A 10,480-nucleotide genomic window follows, 5' to 3' on the forward strand; every position below is an offset into this window, starting at 1 on the left:
AAGAACAAACCACGACAAGCAGACCAAACACAGCCAGGAACCATAACCACCTTACCATACATCAAAGAAGTTTCAGACATGACAGCCAGACTACTAAGACCCCTCGGAATCCTAGTAGCACACACACCCACCAACACTCTCAAACAAAAACTAACAAACTTAAAAGAACCAGAACAATCCAAAGACAAAACCAACGTCATCTACAAAATTCCATGCAAGGACTGTCACAACTACTACGTAAGACAACAGGAAGAAAGTTAGCCACCAGGATATAGGAACACCAGCTAGCCAAAAAAAGACACGACCTTCTCTCCCTCGTAGCCCTACACACGGATTAAAAATACCACAATTTCTAATGGGACAACACATCTATCCTGGGACAGGCTAATCAAAGACACGCCTGAGAATTCATAGAGGCCTGGCACTCCAACCACAACGCCATAAACAAACACATAGATCTAGATGCCATCTATCAACCCCTCAGAAAACGAACAGGAAATGACATCACCACAAACCCCAGGAACCCCATCGAGGAGAAAGATATAAATAGAGAGCAGGAGACCACAGATTCTCTTCACTTGGAGGTCGCCACTGATGATGATGTTACCTAGCCAAGTAATGAAACGTCTGGATATCAAAGCTACAGCTGAGCAAGCAAAACTTCACCCTACATTTTAAATTATTTTTCATGTTTATGTTGCATGAATCTGCGGTCATTGATCCACAGTTTAGTTTCACTCCCTAAAGGTAACATGCTGATTTCTCCAGTTGTTCATAGTTCAATGTGATGCATCCAGTGTGTGCATAACGAGAGGGAGCTTGCTTCCCACATCTTGTGTTTATCTGTGCCTTATGTCCAGCGTTCATCAATGGCGAGAGCAAGGGGCGAGGGCGAGACCAATGTGTCAGTCTTTCCCTGCCCATGCACGGCACCAACATTGGCAATTCTCCACTGTGCATTTACTGCCAGTTCTCAGTGCCCCTACACACACGCCCTGCCCCTTTGAAGTATCGCCATCATTTTGTGCTGTCTCGCTGTGCTCTTCTCACCAGGATGAATTACTTCTACTCAAACTCCTTCAGATTTCATCTGACAAAACATTCATTAAGAATTCCTTTGCATAAACATGCACTTCGCAGCTCTCGGTATTTGATTTTCCTGGATGTCTTTCATACGAAAAAACGTTCACAGCAACTTGATTTGCAAAAGGAAACTGCGCTCCCTTTCATTATCCCAATGCAACCTACATTTCAACACAGTTTAGTCAACAGGCTCAAACCGTTCTTGGAAATTTTGGAATAGCGTAAATGCGTATAAACTGACCATTAGCGTTCCAATACGACAGCTGTGATCATCTGAAAACAGCTCCACGGAAATGCCATTGATGACAGCGACGAGAGTGGGATTCAAACCCACACGCGCAGAGCACAATGGATTAGCAGTCCATTGCCTTAACCTCTCGGCCACCTCATCACAGATGCTCGAACCTTACGAATAATTGAATTGTGTAAATTATGCAGAGCAGCAGGTATTTCTCCCTGGTGTTGGTAAAATGATAAATAACATAGTACGGTTCCAAGACTATGGTCTGACCCCTGGGTTGTGGGGCATGTGCACTCCAACTGTCACACAAATCTGAACAAAAATGAGGAAATGATTATGTAACAAGGTCAGTTGAATTCTGTGAAGATTTGAAGTCAAGGGAATGAAGAACCCGAGACAGCAGGAGGTGTTCTTTCAATAAAGAGTTGAATAGAGCTCTTAAGGATAGTGGAATCAAGGGTTATGGGGATAAGGCAGGAACAGGATACAGATTGAGGATGTTCAGGCCATGATCATAATGAATGGTGGTGCTGGCTCGAAGGGCAGAATGGCCTATTCCTGCACCTGCTGTAAATTGTCTATTAAATTGCCTGTGAGGAATTGTTTTCCAGACTGGAGGAGAGTGCATAGTGCTCAATGTCATTATTCGGAACACCTAACTTCCGCTCAGATGTTTTTGACACGCACTTGTGTACAGAACAGACAATTTCAAAATCCAAAATAAGGCTAAACTGACAATTGAAGGCAACAATGCAAAAACCTTGATCTGTATCATTTTCCTGCACTGTGCGACACCAAGTCACTGTATGATCACAGCAACACAGTGAGCAAGTGTCAGAAGGAAAATGAGTGCAGTGCCAGTGCGCATGCGGGGAGCAGCAGGTGACACACGGGGAAGTGCATTTCCCACCACAGGAACACTTCCCAAACAGCGGACTGAGGTGGAAGAATTCAGAGGGGGTTTACATTTTGAAATTTGATGCCAGAGACACAATGGAGACCTGTCATTGAGTCTGTTCAAGATGAAGATTTTAAGATTTCTACAGATGCAAAACAAAATAAAAAGCTCATGGGTTAGTGAAGGCAAAAGATGAAATTGTACATTTCATCAATCTACCCATCTTTACATTGAGTACCTCACCACTTTCCCCACTCAGGGACTGAACCACTGGTGAAGATGATCATATAATCCCCGTTACTAGCCACGGAATCAGAGAAACTCGGTTTCCCAAACGTTAAGGTAAAACCAGGAATGTGGAGGTAAGCATTAATGTGTTGCTCCTGTGCTGAAGGTGACCAGTACACGGTATCTCTGTTTCAGTTTAGTGGGGTGTGCTGTGCCGAATGTTTAATTTTGAGCCTCACATGGAGCAGCTTCAATTTGTCGTCGTGTTGAGGAATACGGACAGAAGGTGATATTGAGCAAAGCTAAGTTTATGGGAAAATACCCGTGTTTGTGGATTGAGAAACAACGTTTTCTGGACAATGACTCCTTGATCAACAAACATACTGCAAGTATCTAAAACGTGAAGAGACATATGTGGAGAGAGAGAGCCTAAGGTGATTTTTTTAGCAGGTGGATAACGTTTCCCATGTGCACTGCTTTAAATTCCGGGAAAATAGATGTTGAACTGGTTTCATGTTTCACAGTTTGTTGCAAAAACACAAAGGTTGTTGCAATAATAAAAAAAGAAATCACATAGGACCGTTTGAATATTGTATTGAACTGAATTTTGGTCTGAGCATATTTTATCTGAAATGGCGTGCTGCAGAGAAGTGCAGAGGGTTAACAATACAAAAGGACAGAGTCTTCTTGGTGGATTTCTTGGGTGGAGTTAAGAATGAACGAAATATACATAACATCATGTGAATGTGGTCAAATCTTTAAAGTAGGTGCCGCGTCTCCAAGTGACGATTCAATTCCTACTCATTAGGATATAACTTCCGTCTGCAGTTATTTTACGACATCAGATCCATTTACAGAGTTTCACCTTGAACAATACGCCACACCTTACCACTCCATGAACTTGTTATACTCAGTCTTATTCAGTTGTACGTGTTCATGAAATATCTTTGTGTCTGAAGTCAACAAATTCTAAATTGTCACGCAACCACACTGACTTTCACTCAATGGTATATTCTCTCCTTGTACGTTTGATCGTGCATCTTTTAAAACGCTCTGAAGTCAGCTTCTACGTTTTATTTCTGGAAAGTCGTTCATGATTTAAATAACTCTATTGAGTGGAAGAAACTCTCATCCAAACTTTTCTTAGTCATTCACTAATGGTTTTCAAGCTCTAACTAAAGATATCTGTTCACTAGAAAGAGGGACTTTCCCCGATTTACTCATTCAAACCTCGCGTTATGTGAAAATCTCATTTGTTTACATCAAACTTGCGTGTTTGTGCATCCAGCATTTCCAAATCTCGTGAATAAACTCCTCCATTCTTTCTATCATCCCGTTTGTATCCTTTCTGATATTGTTATGTCTCAGTAAACAACGTCACTTGGCTTTCTAATATCTTGCTATCCAGGAAACAGCGTCTGTGCCCTTTCTAACTTCTTCACATGTTTTTGGTGAAGAATGAGGACAAGGATTACACACAATGTTCCCACTGAGAGTGACAAAAAGATTTTACAGTTACGCTATGAACTCTTTGCTTTTTAAATATGACGCCTCTATTTATAAACTCCAATAAGGTAAATTACTATCTATCCAGTTCATGAACAGCGTCTCGATGGAGATGAGAATTTTCTATGTCTTCCTTTCTTCTTCCACGGAATGTCTGATAGGTTTGTAAGGCCAACATCTCGAAATGCCCATGTCCTGAGTCAGTCTCAGCTATTTCTAAAGGCGACTGAAGTTCAAGTACTTCATAGGGTGTCTCCCATCATTCCAATGCAGACTGGTTCTGGACAGTAAATGCTATCACTAAAGGCCACCGTGAATCTGAAATCAACAGTTTTCGCATAGTAATTCTCGTAGCTATTGTGTATCGGATGTTCGTGTTCTTGTTCAATTTGTTCATCATTTCATGAGTCGCTGTGTTGAATTTTACTGAATAATTAATTAGTGAATGGAGACATTACCTTCACCACTCAGTCGAAACTCCATGGAACATTGAAAGAATTTACTCATACGCTTCCAGAGGACAGTCCTGCCATTACTGGGATGAATCAGTCAACATTCCCCACGTATCCTCGAAGCCAAGGATTTCCTTTTCCATTTTAGCAGATCATTGCAGCACTGAATCCCATGTGTGCGTTCATTAAAACCAAAACAGTTGCAGCAAGACTTTAAAACTAAGATTTTGCAATCTGCTTGCATTGGTTGTCCCAAAAATTACATTCCATATTTTGGTATGTTTGTGGATGAAAGAACTTTCTGAATCTTGAGCAATTATATTTCAGTTTCGTCAAAAAATTATCATTCGCTGTTCTCTCTTTCCCTTTCAGTTTCCCGTTTTATATCCCGTATTTTATCAGTTTATCTTAAGTTTTCAATATTTCAATCAATCTCGCTCCTGATTACCAATCTGAGAGAATGCCACAATTTTGTCAATTTATATGCAGTGCAGCTGTAGGGCGCGGTGACCAAGTGGAAAGGCATTGGTCACGTGAACCAAATAAAAGTAGCCAGCTGGTGGAATCTGGCCGTTCCAGCACAGTCATATTTAAAACATTTAACATAATCTTTAGCAAAATCATATTGGCAGAAAATAAGAAAACAAGATGAAAAAAATTGCTGATGCTGAAAATCAAACAAAAACAGCACACCTGTGATTTAACAGCAATTTCTGTTTCTGTGACAGATTGGCAGATTTTGTCGCAGTTCATGAGAACAGTGCTCAGTAGAATCAAACAGACAGCATGGACCTGGGAGTGTGAAATGAGACAGTAACAACGAATGAGTGGAGAGTGTTGTACTGGAAAAGCACAGCAGGTCAGGCAACATCCGAGGAGCAGAAGAATGGACGATATAGATATAAGCCATTCATCAGGAATTAGGCTTGTGAGTCGGGCAGAGGAACAAAGCTGAAGCCAGGTGCCAACTCGCAGGCACCTCCTCCGACAGACTACGATCACAAACTCTCCTCCCCTCACCAAACTATCATCACCCAGACCATCCACAATCTCATCAGCTCTGGGCATCTCCCATCCACAACCTTCAACCTCATTGTCCGTGAACCGCGGAATTCCCGATCCTACCTCCTTCCTAAGATTCACAAACCTGACTGTCCCAGTCCACCTATTCTCTCATCCTGAGCCTGTCCCATTCGAATAATCTCTTCCAACCTCGACACAATCATCTCTCTCCAGTTTAGGAAATGCCCGCTCGTGACACATTCGTGACACCCCTATGCACTTCACCTCCTCCAAGAATTTCTTTTCACTGACCCACAACGCGTCATCTTCACCATGAAAATCCAGGCCCTGTACAAATCCATCTGCGTGACAAAAGTCAGCAAGCCTTCCATTTCTTAATCTCACAGCATCCCAACCATTACCTTTCCACCGACATCCTCATCCACCTAGCTGAACATGTCCTCACAATCAACAACTTCGCTTTCCAATTCTCCCACTTCCTCCATCGAAACTGGTAGCCATGCGCACCCGCATAGGACCTAACTCTGCCTGCCTGTTTGTCAGAAACGCGGAACTGTCCGTCTTTCGCAGTTACACAGGCACCATCCTCCACCTGATCCTCCGCTATATTGATGAATGTTTGGGGCCACTTTGGTGCACCAACGAGGAGGTTGAATTGCTCACTAACTTTACCAACACCTTCCACTCGGACCTCAAATTTATCTGGATAATCTTGGCAACTTCCCTCACCTTCCTGGACCTCTCCATCACCGACTCTGGCGACTGACTAATTACAGACATATACTACAAGCCCTCCGACTCCCACATGTATCTAGTCTACATCTCCTCCAACCCTATCTCGTGTAAGAACGCCATTCTTTATTCCCAATTCCTCCTCCTCCAGCACATCTGTTCCCAGGATGACCAATTACACCTCAGAAAGAGCCAGTTGGTCTCCTTCTTCCACGATCACAAATTGCCTTCCCACGTGGTTGACAGCGCCCTTGAGTTCATCACCTCTATTTCACACACCACCACCCTTGAAGCCACGCCTCTCAACGCAACAAGGACAGAACCACCTGGTTCTCACCTTACATCCCATCAAACACCGCATAAACGCATCATATTCTGCCACTGATGCCATCTCCACACAGACACGACGACCAGACATATATTACGCTGCCCAGCCCTGCCAACATTCCGTCAAGACCATTCCCTCCATGACCCCCTCTTCAGGTCCACACATGCCCCCACCAGCCCACAACCCTCTCCTGGCACCTTTCACTGCCACCAAAGGAAGGGCGAAACAAGCACCCACATCACTCCCCTCACCTCAGCCAAGGCCCGAAGGGATCATTCCACATCCACTAGAAATTCACCTGTACAGCTACCAATGTCATCTACTGAATCCGTTGCGCCCAGTGTGGTCTCCTCTACGTCAGGGAGACAGGAAAACTTCTTGCAGATCATTTCAGAGAACATCTCTGGGACACCCGCACCCACCAACTTCACCGTCCCATGGCTGAACACTTCAACTCCCCCTCCTACCCCAACAAAGACATACAGGTATTGGAACTCCTCTACTGCCAAACCGTCACCACACAACGCCTGGAGGATGGATGCCACACATTCCGACTTGGGACCATAACACCACACGGGATAAATGTGAATTTGAGCAGTTACCTCCTTTCCCCTCCCCGAAACCCAAGCCTTCAACTCGGCACCGCCCTCTCGACCCATTCCATCACTGCTATTTCTGACTTATTTTCTTCTCCATCCTATTCATCCATCTATTGCTTTCCAACTATTTCCCCTTAACCCCACACCATTTCCATTTATCTCTTAGCCCCGACTCACAAGCCTTATTCCAGATGAATTGCTTAAGCCTGAAACCTGATATCTCCAGCTCCTCGGATGCTACCTGATCTGCTGTGCTTTTCCAACATCACACTACCAACTCTGATCTCCAGCATCTGCAGTCCTAACTTTATCCTTGGAATTATCATTGACCTTAGAGTGAAAATATCCCTCGCTTGCAGTGATCACAGTGTGACTGAGTTTTCCATTTATTTTGGGTGAGGGCAGGCTGGATCTGAGACGAGCGCTTACCATCTAAGCAACGGGAATGGTATCAGATAGCGAAGTTCGGGCGGGCTGAAGTGAAGTGGAACATTCTATCAGAAGATTGATCAGTACAATTGCATCACATCATCCAGACTGTAAAAGACAGGCAGAAGGAAAAAATCAACATCAGTGCAGGCACAAGGACAGGTCAAGTGGAAAGGAGACAATACAACACACTGAAGTGCAGTGGAATTATTTCTGTGAAATGATTCGATATATAAGCTACACCTTTACATATGGACTGCCCTCACATTGGGAAAAGGAATTCCCTGCAGTATAATGGCGATATTGGCCTGCGACATCACAATGTTGAGAGACACTGACATAGTTTCTTCTGTAGCAGCATGGCCGAGTAAAAGCATGATCGTCCCATCAACCAGAATTCAATACTTCAAAGCTCTCCTCTGTGCTGTACAACTTATTTGCTGCTCCTGTCGTCAGATCTCAATCACTTCACTGTGTATCTTCTGCTTCCTGCTTCATGGAAACACTTGAAAAGTGAACAAATCCACTTTCCAATTTCACCAATCTTTTGCAACTCCCGAGTTGGCACAGGTACGAGCGACCGCTTGGACTTCTCGAGCGCTCTCACTCTGGTATGATCTGAATGATAAAGTGGACTGTGTCTGATCTGCAGAATGTTCCCACTGGGACGGTGCTGTTTATCCCATCCTCGGGGACTGAGCTGTCTCTATTGGAGAGTATTCAGCCATTTCCCTCCACTTGCAGGCATTATGACGGGATGTAAGTGCGGATATGCTCTGAAGCTTCCTCTCACGGGCACAGCCAGGTGCAAGAGCGCCGCTGGAACTTAGCGACATTGATTGCGAACTTCCTCCAAAAATCATTTAGTTGAGAGAGAGAGAAAGGTGCTGAGCTGGTGGGATTGAGAGAAATGGGCTGTGGACTCTCTTCCCTCAGTAAAATTCAAATAAGTGCATTTTTGTGTTGCCCATTTGATGTTCAGAATCAATCTTCGCAGAACAATCCAGCAGAAAGGCTTTTGTTTCAGAGGCGTCAGTTTCTTTGCTGCAATCGGGCATCAGTTAACATCTGAGTCCCAACTGTCCCTGATGAAGCGACTCCGAATGAAACCCTCACTCACTGAGGACCATCCCCACAGCCAGGAGCTGCGAGGCTTCAGAAAGTCCAAAGCGGAAGGGAGGATTAAAAAGAGCCATTATTTCTCCCTCAACGCCTCTGTCACAGCGACAGGGAGAGGGACGGCAGAGACGTGTGACGTCATTCACGTGCCGACAGAAGCCGTTCAGCCCATCGAGTCCACGGTAAATCTCTGTCATTTGCTTCTCTCTGAGATTATTCATCATGCTTGTTCTAATAATAGGGAACTGTATCTATCTCGAAATGCTGTCTCCAACAGACTGAACTACATGTCATTCACGGCTGTTCATTTCACCGGAGGACCCTGCTGTGCGACACAGCGTGGGGAATAACTGCAAGGCGGTAAAAACAATGACTGCAGATGCGGGAAACCAGATTCTGGATTAGTGGTGCTGGAAGAGCACAGCAGTTCAGGCAGCATCCGAGTAGCTTCGAAATCGAGGTTTCAGGAAGAATCCCTTCATCAGCAATTAACGCTGTGAGCCTGAAGTGTGGAGAGATACACTAGAGGAGGGTGGGGGTGGGGAGAAAGTTGCATGGAGTACAATGCATGATTGGGGGAGGGGATTAAAGTGAAAGGTCAGGGAGGAGAGGGTGGAGTGGATAGGTGGAAAAGGCGCTAGGCAGGTAGGACAATTCCGGACAAGTCATGCGGACAGTGCTGAGCTGGAAGTTTAGAACTAGGGTGAGGTGGGGGTTGGGGAAATGAGGAAACTGTTGAAGTCCACATTGATGCCCTGGGGTTGAAGTGCTTCGAGGCGGAAGATGAGGCGTTCTTCCTCCAGGCGTCTGGTGATGAGGGAGCGGCGGTGAAGGAGACCCAGGACCTCCATGTACTCGGCAGGCTGGGAGGGGGAGTTGAAATGTTGGGCCACAGGGCAGTGTGGTTGATTGGTGCGGGTGTCCCGGAGATGTTCCTTAAAGCGCTCTGCTCGGAGGCGCCCAGTCTCCCCAATGTAGAGGAGACCGCATCAGGAGCAACGGATATAATAAATGATATTAGTGAATGTGCAAGTAAAACTTTAATGGATGTGGAAGGCTCCCTTAGGGCCTTGGAGAGAGGTGAGGGAGGAGGTGTGGGCACAGGTTTTCCAGTTCCTGCGGTGGCAGGGAAAGTGTCAGGATTGGAGGGTGGGCTGTAGGGGGGCGTGGACCTGACCAGGTAGTCACGGAGGGAACGGTCTTTGCGGAAGGCGGAAAGGGGTGGGGAGGGAAATATATCCCTGGTGGTGGGGTCTGTTTGCAGGTGGCAGAAATGACAGTGGATGATTTGGTTTATGCGAAGGTTTGTAGGGTGGAAGGTGAGCACCAGGGGCGTTCTGTCCTTGTTACGGTTGGAGGGGTGGAGTCTGATGGCGGAGGTGCGGGATGTAGACGAGATGCTTTGGAGGGCATCTTTTACCACGTGGGAAGGGAAATTGCGTTCTCTAAAGAAGGAGGCCTTCTAGTGTATTTTGTGGCGGAACTGGTCCCCCGGAGGCGGAGGAATTGGGAATACGGGATGGCATTTTTGCAAGAGGTAGGGTGGGAAGAGGTGAAATGCAAGAGGTAGGGCGGGAAGAGGTGTGCATCGGGTCAAATCCCCATCACATATGTGACTGTTGTTCTCATGTGTATTTTTTCTCTACGTGTGCTGAAGTAAGACAGTGAGGGAGCAATTACTGTTGTCAGACATACATGTAGGGGCGTATTAAATACTGAAGTTGTGAGATTTGAGCAGTGTTTATTAACATAGACCATTCACTGTTCGAATCTCTTGCTCAGGAATTTGACAGAGAGCGAATTTGAGCAAAGTTTGAGCCGGGGCGTTTACCCCATGACGTA

The 10,480-nt window shown here is 45.4% G+C and overlaps 1 non-coding gene across 1 annotated transcript; it reads right to left on the reverse strand.

Moving 5' to 3' along the window:
• Positions 1-1,392: 1,392 nt before the first annotated feature.
• trnas-gcu (transfer RNA serine (anticodon GCU)) lies at positions 1,393-1,474 on the reverse strand. Its single transcript has one exon. It is a non-coding gene; the product is annotated as a tRNA-Ser (tRNA).
• Between the last annotated feature and the right edge of the window lie 9,006 nt (positions 1,475-10,480).

The sequence above is a fragment of the Chiloscyllium punctatum genome, chromosome 23, assembly GCF_047496795.1.
Source record: "Chiloscyllium punctatum isolate Juve2018m chromosome 23, sChiPun1.3, whole genome shotgun sequence".
Classification (NCBI taxonomy): domain Eukaryota; kingdom Metazoa; phylum Chordata; class Chondrichthyes; order Orectolobiformes; family Hemiscylliidae; genus Chiloscyllium; species Chiloscyllium punctatum.